Consider the following 16,061-nt stretch of genomic DNA (forward strand, 5'->3'; position numbering starts at 1 on the left):
CTCTAACACAGCAATACAATGGCGGAAAAAGGAACCTATGGAAATAAAACAAAGACATATGCAATGCAGGACAACGACAAGAGCGAAATCTTCGCCTATGTTAAGAATGATATAAGCGCTACATACTACAAAGTTTTACTTTCGCTGTACAGAAACACTGTACAGAGAAACTACTCCAGCGTACGCCACAAGACTTCCTTGTATATCACATCATTTTACGTTACAGCCGATTCCGGATGTAGATGAAAATTTGAAACATTGATCTGAAACGTTTATGAAATAGAGACTACAGATGTTGCAAAGGGACAAAATAGACATAGCCTTTCATGTATCATTTGGGAATAAATTTATTTTGGAAACTACAACTGCTTCTGGTCTTTCCTTAAGTAAATACGAATCACAGATGTGTATGCTAGTATTCAAACAACGTTCCACATCTTAAAACCCTTCACATTTTCGAAGTCCTAATTTTGTAAAACAATTCACAAAAGGATGATAAGTATTTTCCATATATATTAAGATGATGACAAAATCCGTCTCATAGTCTCGTGTCTTCATCTTTTTGTGGGTCGGTCTCCCTTCTGCGCTCATTTCCTTTGTTTTGTTCCGTCGTACATTGACGAAGGACGCCATTAAGAACAAACATGCGCTCAAGAGGTTCGCGGACAGCCATGTGAAACAAAATCCGTAAGCTAGCTTCTCCTTGTCATACACCTGGCAATACCGAGTTCCCACCCCTGGCACTGGATCACTCCACACCAGGCAGATAGCGTCCAAGATGGCCCCGATGAACACAGGAGAAGGAATGTTACCTGTTGATAAAATGGCAGAAATCAGAATCAGTTGCAGTTTGTATGAAAGAACAACTAATTCCATAGGTTAATTACTCAATTTCCATAATATGAGATGCTTATCCCCATTTACAATCCTCATCACCATTGTTGTACTGTCAGCCAACATGAATAGCTATGCATCTATTTATTACCGAGGCATATACATGTACATGTATTTATTACTTACACACGTGTCAGTTGACCTTGGCTGTGTAAGCCTTGGTCCAGAGACGAAAACAGTAAGGTCTCATCTTTAGCCTAGATAGTGATAGGGTAGGTGCTTCGACACCATCTACCCCTAAATTACATTGTTTGCTGAGTGCTTTCTTATGTGATTCATGTCATTGTGACACGTGGAGAACAGAATAGGTTACACCGGTTTTATATTCTTTCAGCGGCTTTTTCAAGTATATACATCGGTAGTCAACCAGATTTGACAATTAACCCGTGCAAGAATGTGTCATTAATGCTCGCATTAAATTCATGATTTACATTAAATATTCCCTGCATAATTTCCGATATAAATATTTCATATGTCGTTGTTGCATTTTAACGTACTTTTCTGAAATACCGGTGGTAACATTTTCACGACCAGTATATTTTTACCCTATCAACGAAACATATTCCTTACACATTTACACAACACTTGAATTCGTAGATACAAAGCATGTGTTCATCCAGGTGGTTTTACATGGTGATTCAAAAGGATTCTTTGTGTCACTGATAACGTCACATAGCCAGGAGGACGTAGCTGATTAAGAGAACATACCAAGAAGACGCATGATCACCCACTGCACCCCGAGGGCAAACGGACGCAGATCCTGATCCACACATCTGAAGTAACAAACACAGACATCAGCTTAAGGCTACACACATATATAATACATTCTAATATGTACATAATAATACAAGGTATGACGAGGACCACTGTACCGGCCTAATTTACCAAACAGACAACCCTATGTGTTTATATGAAATGGAAAAAGACTTCAATTCAACATAAAAAAAAGATAATTTATGGATGTCAACTTCTTTATTACGAGAAACACAACGTAACACAGAAATAAGCATACACTCATAATAAAGAAGTTGACTTCCATAAATTCTCTTCTTTACGTGTGTATCACTTCTAAATGCCTTTCAAAGACTTGATTCGATTCGACAGTTTTACTTGTAACAATCCCATTACAAAAGGCTCATTTAAGTATATATGAGCATAGCAAGAACATAGCTGATGTATTAGAAAGCTTAAAAATGAAGAACAAGTAAAATACGTATCATTGGCCGCGGATATCCTTCACATGTTTAGCTTGATCTGTTCTTCATAATTTCCGATGCTAGCAAGACTAGTTGTCAGTCACATGAATATGTCTTTGGTACATCTTGTTCCAAAAATGGTTTCCCGAAACTCGATAATTTGCCTTTTCCAATGTATTCCAAATATAATTCGTCACCTTTTCCTGACCTCTCAAAATATCAAAAGAATGCCGAAAAAGTCACGTGTGTGTTGTTTGTGTTGCACTAGTCGTATATTGTGGAGTATCAAGCCTGTTACCTTAGGGTGGCTATCGACTCGTTCGAGATGCTGATGACCATAAAGAGCGTCATTAGGAAGGTAAACGGCGTTGATATGTAGACGCCATAGCAGTCGGTTTCACACTTCCCGGATCTGGCTGTAGGGTCAAGGTCAGAGCTGGACTCAGCCCGATGTTGAATGCAGCTGCAGTTGGTGAATGACTGAAGTATCAATATCAGAACATCTATCTTTTTGCTTCCCAAAATCATTTGAAAACCTTCTAAATTGTTTGATGTTTAATTTTACTAACAGTACCTTTAAGAGCTCTTTCATTTGGATCAAGTTTTCAATATAAAACGTCACTGCTAAAAATTAAGGCAAATCCTCGCAAGTAAAATTCTTCGAAAAACACCACTATGATCGTTTTAATAACATTTCCCCATGCCAGTCCTAAGTGAAAAAAACAGATCGCGAACCATGAGAATGCTTGAACCAGGTACCTCGTAGCGACGTCACGTCAACGTCCACAAGAACATATGACACTAATTGCGACATCATCAACAGGACAACACCGTCAGATGCCGTCCCCGTAGTGTTCCCACACCCCGACAAGGACTGAAATGATTGTGATTGATTGGATACCCGGATGAGATTTTATAAGCGGAGATTTTACCGTTTTTGCAACAGAACGATTCAGAACAAATCTGACATGTCTGGGATTACACAGAACGACGTTTACGACGTGTTCCAAAACATCCCCCCAAAACGTTGCAGGAACTCCGGCCTGTCACTTCTCAGAAATGCTGCCTTTCCCCAGGCCCTTATTCAACCGCTAGTGGCCCCAATTAGGCCAGGTCTGCCTCATTCCACAGGGTTCTTACACTAGTCACTAACTGCGTGAATGTGTCTCTGAACCACCTCGTTTCATTTGAATGTCAGGAGTGCTCTTCATATGGACTGTTGCTTGTTGACGCACCTTCAGACGTTGTCTTTCCGTGTGAAACCATTCCATCCACGGAAGAAAAAAAACATATTTTTTGTACGTACCATCACAATAACCTGCCTTTGAGTATATATAGTATATGCCATTTTGGAATACAAGCTCGTGTATTGTAGGAATGCTTCAAACAATTACTGATATTTAATCAGGATTAGCTTCAGCCGATTCGTCTTTAAACTATTAATACCACCCAACTCTTTGAGAAAGAGAGAGAAGCAATCGTACAACAAGAACGCTTATTATGCATCTCAAAATGCCGGTGACCATCTCGTAATTTACGGGTTCTTGAACAACTAAAGGACGTAACTCTGCACGGTTTAATGCAGCGCCACCTGGACACCACTTATGCACATAACATGTTCCATTACCCGGTCCGATCCATTGACCATCATATCTGTACAACCAGCATGACACGGAGAGTAGTACACAATGTCGTCTGCTCCACAAACTGGATTGAAGGGGTGGCCTTGACATCGACAAGAACGTTGGCACTCCGCCAAAAGACCGTTTGTTGCGCTAGAAATAAACATTGAGCCTTAATCTCACGAAGGCCATATTTCTCAAGCAAAGACGATGCTAAACATACGTATTAAAATACAACAACTTTATTGTTGGTAATTTTACATCAAATATATAATTTTGTTGTTTTGTATTCCGGTACTGAAAGAGATAAGGGGACGGTGGGGAAGCCTATTTATTTAAGCGTTCCATCTTTACGCCAAAGGTCCGTGTTCGCGGCCCCACGTTGGTACAGTGTGTACATCCCATTGCAATGATATTGCTGGACTATTGCTAAAAGTTGGGTAAAACTCTTCTTACTTACTCAACAGAGACAGTCGGTTTCATGAAAGTCGCCAAGAGTAACGTATTGACTGCTCGAAAGGACTTGTTTTTCCACCGCATCCGTTACCATGCATTAAAACACCCAAAACATATTGGGATAGTATGTTGTTTAAAGACCATGGTTCATGATCGGGTCGAATCTAGGATTAAAACCCACGTTAAGCAGGTCGTGGCACGATCAAGTGGCACAACTCCGCATTGATAATTGCATTGCCTTAGATCGGTGCGCGCCATTCCCCTTTGATTTCCGACAGTCGTACTGCTCTTAGACCATTCTGTGAAAAACGGGACCCATACTGTTCTACTTGAAAAAAATACCCAAATGCGAAATCGGATCAATAGGAACCGCAAATCAAATCATCACCACCACCACCATCATCATCATCAGACCTACTTCTCTCCCAGATATGGGACTTCCACTCCTGCAAGCTGGACATTAGGACATCTGGCCAGCAGCCCTATGCTCATGATGGCGGAGGCCAAGGACAGGCCAAAGCTCAGACGTTCAATACCCAGAGCGTGTAAGTTGAATCTCCGGATTACAGCACTGCAAGCAATGTAGCCCAACCCTGATAAAGCTGACTTGGTACCTTTCGTGTTCATGGAATGATAACAATCATAAATCACCAATGATTATAACTGAAGTATAGACCTAGCTCCCTGGCACCACAATCAATCAAGATCCGTGAAGATCCGGGTTAGAATAGGTCGTCAGCAGTCCATGCTTGTCGTAAAAGGCGACTATTCTTAGTCTTGTCGACTAACGGGATAGGGTGGTCAGGCTCCCTGACTTGGTTGATGCATGTCATCGTATCCCAATTGCGTGAACCGATGCTCATGATGTCAATCAATGGATTGTCTTGTCCAGCCTCGATTATTTACAGACCGCCGTCATATGCCTGGAACATTGCTGAGTGCGGCGTTAAACAACAAACAAACACAATCAATCAATCAATCACACACTCAATGTCCACTATTGTTCTGTCATGCAGGTTTCATGGCTTCCTTCGTTTGATAAGAGAATATCCCGTTTATACAGTGCGCATGCATGTCAGTTTCATTCAACACTCGGCAGTTTCATGGTGGACTTATCCGAGGTCATAATGTTAAAATATGCGCCGAGGTTGTTGAGGTTATATGCGAGATGTTCTGGCAGTTTCGGTAAAATAAGTCAATATTAATTCCTGTGGTTCAGAAAAGTAACACAACCCAATGGCCAACGAGAAAACCTTCCACCCCTGCTGTTGATATGGACTGCACGAACTATGCAGATCCGTGTGTTCAACTGTGTGGACTGATTACTAGTAATCTACAAACCTACCTGATATGTACCCGGCGACTTGGAAGTTGACATCGTACTGCATAGTGAGAAATTTGTATGAGAAGACCCCGATTCCTATAGCAGCACACGTGGAGACGGCCGAGGCTACGCTGAGAAGGACGAATTCAAGGTTGAAAAGCTGTAAAAGTGTAAGAGCGGGAGATGGATTTCACTGTGCTTTGATCAGTATTTCAGTAGTTTCTCGGCGGGTCAACATATAATAGGCAGTGTCCTAAATTGCCAGGTCGTATCCGTTTATAGATCTTGATAAACCCGTTCAGAAGGGTATTGTGCTGACAGATCATTGGTTCTGAGTTTGGAACCCACGTGCATCCTGGTACGGATCAATCGAAAATGCGGAAGGAATATCTGAGCAAACGAACACCGCCGAATCTAATCTATGTGGGGAAAGGATGCATGTGCCTCTTTTCAGACAGCCTACGTCTGACAATGGCCGTGGTTTCATCTGGTGGCCAGAATCGTGATATGGCTAGAATAATGTAAAACTCTCCTAACTAATCAACAAACGACAACAAGATATGTACACATAGTAGACATGTTAAGCGCCCTATAACATTTTGACCATGAGGTTTGAAGACTTATGTGCTTGACCGTACCCTATGGCAAAGAAACCAAGTAATTTGCTGTTTCCCCAAAGAGTAATTAATTGTCGATACATAAGGACAACAATCATGACCTTCAGAAAGTGGTATTCAAAATGTTGGTGGACATTTCAGTGTGCGTGTTGATAAATTTAGTACGTCACTCAGGTACGGAGCTGTAGGTTGCCCTGGAGACAGTTGTGGCTGGTTGTTGCTAAAAATGACCAGCATGACTTCCAGTGACCAGATGGTCAATGACATGTTTCGCCGCCACGTGCCCGTCCTCCTCATGCCCCGTATAGGCTGTTGTCATTCTCGGTGCAATGTTTGCGCCAGTTCCTGTAGATTGGCTCTGGTGGATCCAGCCTATGTTCCTTGCGTCCCAAATGTGTTTCAGCGAGTTGAGATCTGGGCCAAGGGATTGTCGTGAAGGCGTTATCTGTCGGGAACTGTGTGGTCTCGCGTTATCGTCCATGTAGTGGTCTTCTGGTAACCAGAAAGTGGTTATCAAAATGTGGCAGAACGATCGGAGCCAGGATTTGACACCTGTATCTCTCACCCGTTACATTCCCCTGCACAGTGACCATGTCCAGTCATGGGACAGGCAACCCCAGATCGTGACTGATCCGCTTCCAAAGGGGACTGTGAAATGAATGGTCATGGGCGTCTATGTCGTGTTTCTTTGCCGCCAGACCCGAAAACGCTCCTGCTCTTCCAAGATCATAATATGACAGCATAGAATGCTTAATCACCATTTTTAGACTTAAACCTGCCGACTGGAGTCGCTTTACCATTGTCAGTGGTGACAATTTTCTCTGGGGCATCCAATTCTCATTCTTGCAGGTGCTTGGTACCCGTGAAGATCCGGGTTAAAATAGGTCTTTAGCAGCCAATGTTTGACGTAAAGGCGACTCTGCTTCTCGTAAGTGGCGACTAACGGGATCGGGTCGTTGACATGGTTGATGCATGACATCGTATCCAAATTGCGTAGGTCGATGATCACGATGTCAATCACTGGATTGTCTTGTCCAGACTCGAATGTTTACAGAACGCCGTTATATAGCTGGAATATTGCTGAGTGCGGCGTTAAACAACAAACAAACCAAACAGGTGCTTAGGGAAAAGGGTTATAGCCGAACCAAGCGGGGCAGGTCGTGATCTTCACGTGCTCACCCACACCAGGCCGTTCAGACCTTGGGGGGTCTTTCTCGACATTCCTGCATTAATCATACTTATTATTCGCCACCTATTGCAAGGGGCTTGTAGCACGTACTACATAAACGTGCTTTGCGCATCACAAGGAAGCTACTTTTAAATGTTTTTGACTACCAAAGTGATTTTAACAATTACATTCGCGGTCGCGTGGCAGTGATTAACTTTTTCAGGGGGACACTTTACTTTTTTCAGGTTAATTATATATGCAAATTGAATTACTACATTAATATCATTTCTAGGTGCAGTAATAACTAAGGGTGTGGGGTAAATTGAGATTCATTCTTTCCACGATACGCATAACAATATCATTTTCCATGCTCGATATATCGAGTGATTTCAAATTGGGATTTTTATCATGTGTTCAGTGTTATATACTTGCCAAATGCCTTTGCTGAGCAGAAGCGAGCATCTGGGGCTCCAAGATGGCACCGTATTTATTGAAGGAGTAAACATTATGTTGTACCAGTATCTTGTTTATTTTCCATTTATGAACTTTAGTTCATACCTTAATGTATCAGGTTGTTTTTGAGTTACAAATTTAGAATTATACAATATATCGTGATACGTATCGCAATACGACATTGTGCATTGCAAAATTGTGTAATGCACTATAGACCTCCAATACCCATCTCTATTAATAACCATTGTCCGTAGGACAAAACATGAAATGATCCCGTAAATCAACAAATGGTATTCAGAATCTGGAAAACGAAACACCAAGGTCCTGTTGCCTACAAGGTGCAACCTTGTGTGATGAATGTGGTGTTACGTCTCGCAATTGGGATTCGATGACATGCGTCAACCATGTCAGCGAGCCTGACCACCCGATCCCGTTAGTCGCTCAAGTAAGAGAAGCATGACTTCTTGGAGACCTGGGTTAGAATAAGCCCCTGGCACTGATTGTTGTAAGTGCGAATAAATTGAATAGGGTGGTGAGGTACCGTGACTTTGTTGACTGCGTGTCATCGTGCCCGACGCCCCCGACGTGTCGACGTTCAGTTGCTGACTGCCTGATATAAACGTACCTTTCGAAAATCTAATAAATAACGGCAGTACTTACGAGTCGCCGGGCTGCATTTACGAAATCTCGAAGCAAGTTCTTGATCATTTCACGGAGTGTATTTCCGCTTACAACGACCTTGTCCTCTTTGTCCTTCTCGGGGCCTGAGTTGCCCTGGTTACCTGATATATTGTATTATAATACAAATCCTCGCCAAAAGTATCCCACCACCAAGATTTCTTGATAATCAGATAAGAGATGGATAAGGAGATGCTAGAAAGCGAAACAAACGCAATCAAAATTGTTACTTAATGTCAAATAAGGTGTTAATTGTATGAATAATAGGAAAATGAGCATTTGCAATGAACAAAAGCAACTTTATTCGCCGGCGACTACAATGATTCTAATTTGGGATAAATGAAGGCAGTATAAGTATGGTTACTGTCAGGAATGAGATGGAAAGGCCAAAACGAACGTGTCTTAGTAACGTTGTACTCATGTCATAGTTAAATTATCAACAATGTAAATCAATATCTGGGGTAGCCATCCCGTACACGAATCACATCAGCAAGACGTCTCCTCAAGCTCAAAATCAGATGTCTGATCGTCAACTGAGGGATGCGTTGCCATTCCAGATTCTGTACTGGAGAGTCCCTGGCTCTAACCCTACGTCCTAACTGGTCCGATGGACGCTCGATTGGATTCAGGTCTGGGCTTCGAGAAGGCCAAGGCAGAGTCTCAATGGCGTTGTGCCCGGTAGGGTCGGGCATTTCGTCCATAAAGACAGGACGTGCCAAATGCATGGTTATCAAAATGAGGCACAACAAAACCGTCCAATATTGTATCTTGGTACCTGTGTCCATGTAATGCCCCAACCCCCCCCCCCCCCCCCCCCCCCTTTCGAACTCAAGTTTACAATCAAGGGAGCAACATCTCCATACTGTCACTGAGCCGCCAACACATGCCACTGTTTTCCTGGATGTTGCGATGATGATAAGATGTTCGCTTTGCCCCCCATCATCGTGGTGCAAGAAAAACCGATTTTCGTCAGCCTACGAATCATCCATGACCTCAAGTTACAGTGTGATCGAGCCTTACACCAGTCTAAACGGACCCGCAAGTGTTAGGGTGAGAGGAGTGGACGTCTTATTGGTCGCTCTGTCCATTCATCCTGCTGCATTCAGTGGACGCCCGATGGTGCTAAGGGGCACTCTGTTGTGGGTTTGCCAGTAATGGCGAAGTACAGTGCAAGTTGAAGTTGGCAGACGTTTAGCCTAGCCTATAAGACCCTGTCCTCTCTGGCACTGGTCTTCAGTGTATGTCCTTATCTTGGCAAGTCCCTCACATGTTCAGTCAATGTCTGTTTACTAAAGAGTCGACTGATTACGGTTTGATTCATGTTCAACACGGTGGCAATAGCCCAATATGACATGCCAGTTTGGTGCATGCCAACGATTTGGCATCTTTGATATTCTGATAGTAGGCTTAGGCATTTCAGTGAAATCGTTAAAAATTAATAGCAGTAACTTTGTGTCATCAAACATGAATTTCTCTATAGAGACCCCTTAGGTCTCCCTTCGTGCCCACTTGGTTGGGCATACCATTCTACAGGCAGATCATGCGTCAACACACAGTGTACCATTTGAAAATCTCTACACTGAAAATGAACTCGCAATTACACTTCAAAGTTGGTGGTGAGATACTTTTAAAGAGATATATAGTATTTTTAAAACCGCGTCGTAATAGTATTCCCTCTTGTGTTAGTGCCTGGCCTATCGTTCCATATAAACATTTCCTTGCGAGTAAATCTGTAGTTATATTTCTGCAACTGTGCTCACCTGGTAATCTTTTAGGGTAACCATACAAGGGTACGACTGTCAAAAGAAAGAGCCCGGTCGCGTACATGAAATTCAGCCACCAAGCACCGATCCAGTTGGGGTCTTTGGGGTCTGGAATTCTGAAACGTAAAATTTATGTGTCAGACAATTAAATTTGAGTTTTTTTAACACAAAACTTAAAATCACTTTTAGAAGACAAAAATTATGAATCACAATTAATGACGAAATGTATCAGAGTTAATTTAGGTTCTTCTTCTCTAACTAAAATGAGTTTGATGATCAGGATGTCGGAAAACTTGATACTGTAATAATCTTCTCACTCCACATAATTCAGATTTCATGTGTCGCACGAACTGAGTAGAATCTGGTGTAAACATAATTTCTTTCGAATCTCTTGATATACCGAAGTTTATACCCCTTCACCTTAAAGAGTCGAATATATTAGTGGAGAACCGTGTCTTACTGAGAAGTTTTCTTACTGAGATGGGTCCACCTTGTCGAAGTCCACGTAGACGTTGTCCATGATGTAGCCGCTTAGGACGGCGTTGGCTGAGCCACCAATCTCCGAGGCTGCGTACGTCACAGCTGAATATAAAGTCGGGTCAGTATCAGAATAGTAATGCGTGAGTATGTCAGGTTGTAGGGTTCACGTTACGCTTCTTTTAGCATTAATCCAGGAGTTTTAAGTGATGACATAAGAGAGAAACTTCTAAAGTAGATTTCAACAAAACACTTGTACAATATCCACAGAAAGGTGTGTCATAATAGTTAAGTTTATTCTGTTCAGTTAGAATGTATCTAGTGATACACATTTATTTTATGCGAACATTAATATCAAGAGCAAATAAGACAATTCACCAGAACTGCTTTGATTCCGCCTCAGTGACTGGTTTTCAGACTAAAATCAGTAATAAATTGGAAATTTTTGTTTTGTTTTCTCGTAAAAGAAATGTCATGAGGCAATCTGTCAACGTTAATCTTTACCCCTTGGCTGTGTCTTTCGACAATATTAGTCTTTTCCCCTCAATATACATACTTATAAAGAGCGTTGACAAAGGATATTTGCCATTCTCGTCGATGTAGGCGGTTCCCAGCGTGAAGATGACCGTTGTTCCAAACCCCCTCAGTAAATCGCCCACGACCATGAAGGCGTATGTAGTGTAGAGGACGCTTGTTGGCGAGCTGTCGTTGACGGCTGTACTGATTGTGCTCAGTGGACAAATATCAGCATTGGAGGCATTTTTAACGTTTTCTAGAATATTTAATGGAAATTAAAATCGATAAATGGTAAATGAAGTAGAATATCTGGAGCCATGATGTCATCATAGTTGTCACTATAATATGATCTACTTTTCAAAATTGACACCGCCCTGGGTCGAACGATCCGAATATTATCGGGATTTGATCTTCACAAAGTCAAACGTATTCGGATAAAACATATATTTCGGATGGATAACGTTGAGCTAATTTGCATTAATCGCGAATGAAATATAATATGGTGCACACGTAGTGCAAGTGGGTGACAGAACGTTTCAAACACCTTTCCCTTTGGGGTAAAACGTTACTTATCAATGAAAATGAAGTTAAAGGGAAAACACCGTCAGTTCAGAAACCCGCCTTTAAAAAGAGTGAGTTGGGATTAAGGCCACTTTGAACAGTGTTATATTCATGTGTGTTTTCTTGATGTTCGAGAAAAGGCCGAGATGTTGGACTTCGATGCTTACCACTTTGGTGAAACCCACGAACGCTGGCCAAGGGTCATACTGTTGGATTTGAAACGACCAGCGGATCCAAGGTGACGTACATTTTTGATGACGTCATAGACAATTGGACAACCCGTGTCGAACAAATAGAGGATATTTCACGTGTCGAGTGAATCAAGTTTCTCTCATCGTGTGGGGGAAGGAGATATTTTCACGAGTGGCGTAACAACTACCGGAAAATTAAATTATTTCATTACAAATATAAAACCTTGAAAATTCTCTCTACCTCACACACAGGCACGGTTCACCACCCCTTAAATTTGCGACGTGAAAACGGAGTTTTGCACAATTTCGTGTTTGCACAATCTTTAAAAATGTAAACAAAAGTAACAAAAGTATTTAAGGTGATGAACATTCCTTATCATACCTTTAGATATGATATATTCAAAATCAACTTCAACAAAAATATGCTTCAAATGTACGAGACCGCTGTTGGAAGCGAAAGAATACACCCTGGTCAAGTAACAAAATACGAAAACGAAACGAACAGTCTCGATTGACGAGTTAAATGATAAATTTACACTTTTCAAGAGAATAACACACGGGAAGAAGCTATATCAACTCGATAAATGACCATCTGTCATTATTTTGCCAGAAACCTATGATTGTGGGTTCGAATCCCGGTTCGACCCGATTATGTTTCTAGGTTTGTCAGCACCATACCTGTGCTCTTGGGTTTCACCGAAGTGGTAAACACCTGCATCACTTCGGGCTTTCCTCCCACATTAAGCAGACACGCTGTGATGTAACTGGAATACTGTTAAAAGCGGCCTTAAACCCAACTCACTCACTCATATCAAATATTTTGGAAGTGTTTAAGGCAAAAGTATCTAAACGGATACTAAAGGTAAAATCTTGCTACAGATGACACTTACCAAACTTAGGTGCCTCATAGAAGAAGTGTGGGATACAGAAGACTAAGGCTCCGATGGCATTGACAAATGCTCCAATAGCGAGCCCTTTAGCCATGTTGTACCTCGTACCAATGAAGCTGACGAACAGCATTATACTAACTCCGCCGATGTCCAGGCAGCTGGTCAACACAGCGGTCATCTTGCTGGTCAGACCAAACTGCTTCTCTATGTGCGGGATGCCGGGGCCTAGTGAACACGACGACCACGCCAATATGAACACCACCGACCACGCTGTGAACCACGGCAAGGTATTCATCGGCTGCAGACATCTGGAATATGTCGATACACTGAAAACACACCTTTCATGTGGATTTACGCCACTTTTAGAATTCAAGAATATCAGGACATGACATGACTCAAGAATGGACACAGATTTTAATCATACGGGGAATCGAACCTCGAATCTTTGCGTGACGACCTAGGGCTTCAACTACTAAACAACCCCTTGTTACTAATATAGAAAAATATAACATACGTCCACATTTACGACGTTAGTTAAACCAACGAGCACAGGCCTGTCCAAGCAAACCAAACATAATATTTCTACATAATATAATACTAGCTAAGAAACGCAACTCTGCATAAAAAATCGTCATAACAAATGGTTTACCCGTATCCCCGTGTGTTTTATGAAGAAATGCAAGCTGAAAGTTCGTCCTAAGGTATTCACCTTCGAATTTGGCCTGAACAACGTGGATACCTTGAAAGTGAGGTGACTTGGGGTTTAACGTCGCGTTCAAGATTTATGTACTTATATAGCTACGTGCATGCATGTGTGTTTGTGGCCGCTTGTACTTGTCCGAACTAATGTCGGTTTTATAGTGCTAGCCCTTCGAGATAGGAAGAGCAACAAGAAGTATCAGCGTTTTACGTATTTTTGTATGACCTTGCCAGGGGTTTGAACCAGTGCCAACCCTCGGCCTTCCGTTCTCCGGGTAGACCAGTCTGGTTCCCTGGGTATGTTGCGCGGCGCTCAGCGTAGCACCAACGCAGCATACCCAGGGAACCAGGCTGCGGGTGGCCTCTCTATCCTCTAGACGATACCTTGGAGAACGGAACACGATGCGGCGACGACACAAGGGCTCTTTACTGTGTCCTCAACAAGCTCAAAACGTTCAACTGTAGTTGGTTGAAAAAGCAGATAATGACAGTGTGCTTGGGTTTACAGGATCATAAGACTCGTATGATTTAAACCAAGATTCTTCTTGGAAGAGACTGCACTTTTGCTGCAGTTGAGAAATGCGGACATCACACCAGGTAGGAGAGATTCTCACCTTGGTTTGAATGATCCCCAACCATATAGACAAGACTCGTCTATCTTGAGACATGAAATAAAGATAAAATACTCAAATGAGTAACAATGCTTCACATCTCATTTAGAGGGAGATGGGGCGGGGAATGTAGTGTGAGATGGGGCGTGGGCGGGGGCGCGTCAAACATGGGTCTTCGGCGTGACATGTACATTCAACCATTCCCCGCTAGCCAAACCCAATGACCGAAATACCCTATTAATAAGCCCATATATATATATATGGAATCCTAGAAGGGATATTATTGAGTTGTCGCTCTTACAGAAATAAGCACACAATGACAAAATTAACCAGAGACGCATTTCAAATAAAACCCTCAGGACGACAATATCACATAATCAAAATATCGAATTGTCGTAGATTACAATGTCGTTTTTTTACGCGTTTTTAGATATTATTGGATAATGCGACACATTTTGACCTTGTCGCACTCTGTTTGAAGCCAGAAATACTATTCACATCGTGACAGCTGACCTAAATGTCGGGTTGTCTCGTTATCCCGCTTTGGTTAATTTTGTCACTGTTTGCTTGTTTTTTTAAATGGCGGCAACACGACAGCGTCCCAAGGATAGTAATTTAGAGCTTACTTGTTTAGATTGTTGATGTTCCTCCTGGTGGTTGGTGGTGTTCCCTGTTCGGTCTGTAGCTGCTTCCTCGGCCTTGTCAAGAAGGGATAGCATGACCACAAAACATTGATTATTTGATCTTTTCCAAATTCAGAATATGAAAGGCATTTACGTTTGAAAATGACACCATTAATTGCTTTCAAATATAATATTTTCACACGTTAAGCTCGATTACAAAGATTTGATACTCAATATTAGATACGATTTCATTTGTTCCCAATCTGTTCTTGTCAGACATTGGGCTAAAACAAATAGAAAAAAACGGTGACGTGAAGACGGAAGTGAGTGAGTGAGTATGGTTTTACGCCGCTTTTAGCAATATTTCAGCAATATCACGGCGCGGGACAACAGAAATAGGCTTCGCACAATGTACCAAGGTCGGGAATCGAACCCGGGTCTTCGGCGTGACGAGCGAACGCTTTAACCTCTAGGCTACCCGACCGCCGCTGAAGACGGAAGACCACGAATACATGCAATAGCAATGAGCATTTCTTCTGAGAAGGGGCGGTTACAAAGGCCTTAACGGGCTAGCCGTAACCATACTCACCAGCAGACGCCAAAAATCTTAAGACAGAATTTTGGAATATAAGAATTTTATGCCAAGATTGTACGTGACAACGACACCTATGTCATAGTCCCGTAACGGTTTGATATATACTGGTCATATATCTATGTTCTGATTTTCTTGAACTCCACCGCTCTACGCTGTGCACGTAGATTTGCCTTTTAGGGTAAATGATCCTCTGGTTCTGTGTTCGAATCTCAGGTTTGCCCCTATCAGGACACATGGTCTATCAGCTCTATTTCCGTCGGTTTCACCAAAGCGGTATACAACTATACCTGTGTCAGTTTGGCCTGCCTACCATATTTTGCTGTCACACCAAGATTTATACATGGAACGGAAATGTTTTTTGAAGCGGCAGTAAACCCATCTCACTCACTCACTCGCCGGTTTGACATTTTCGCTTTAAAACTGAAGCACTTAAGCATTTAAATGATAATGCCAGGCAACGCCAAGGCAAAATTGTACAAAGAAGTACCTTCTTCGAGCTTTCCATTGCGTAGGGGAGCTTTATTGCACGGATGTGCGTCCACGGAGGCCGCTGTTAATCATCGGTCATCTCGTGCTATGTAAAATGTAGGTTGTTGTTTCAGAGACGGGAGAATGCCGTTGAAGCTTATCCCTTCTATACAAATAAACTGTAGATGACATTGTCTTGTTGTCCACAGACCCGTGCTGAGAACACAAACGTTTTCGTTACACCTGCTTACCGTATCAC

The 16,061-nt window shown here is 42.2% G+C and overlaps 1 pseudogene; it reads right to left on the bottom strand.

Annotated features, from left to right (window-relative positions):
* Positions 1-538: 538 nt before the first annotated feature.
* On the bottom strand, positions 539-15,839 carry LOC139442170 (solute carrier organic anion transporter family member 4C1-like; annotated as a pseudogene).
* Positions 15,840-16,061: the final 222 nt, after the last annotated feature.

The sequence above is a fragment of the Haliotis cracherodii genome, unplaced genomic scaffold (assembly GCF_022045235.1).
Source record: "Haliotis cracherodii isolate W230 unplaced genomic scaffold, xgHalCrac1.p SCAF_5, whole genome shotgun sequence".
In the NCBI taxonomy this organism is placed as follows: domain Eukaryota; kingdom Metazoa; phylum Mollusca; class Gastropoda; order Lepetellida; family Haliotidae; genus Haliotis; species Haliotis cracherodii.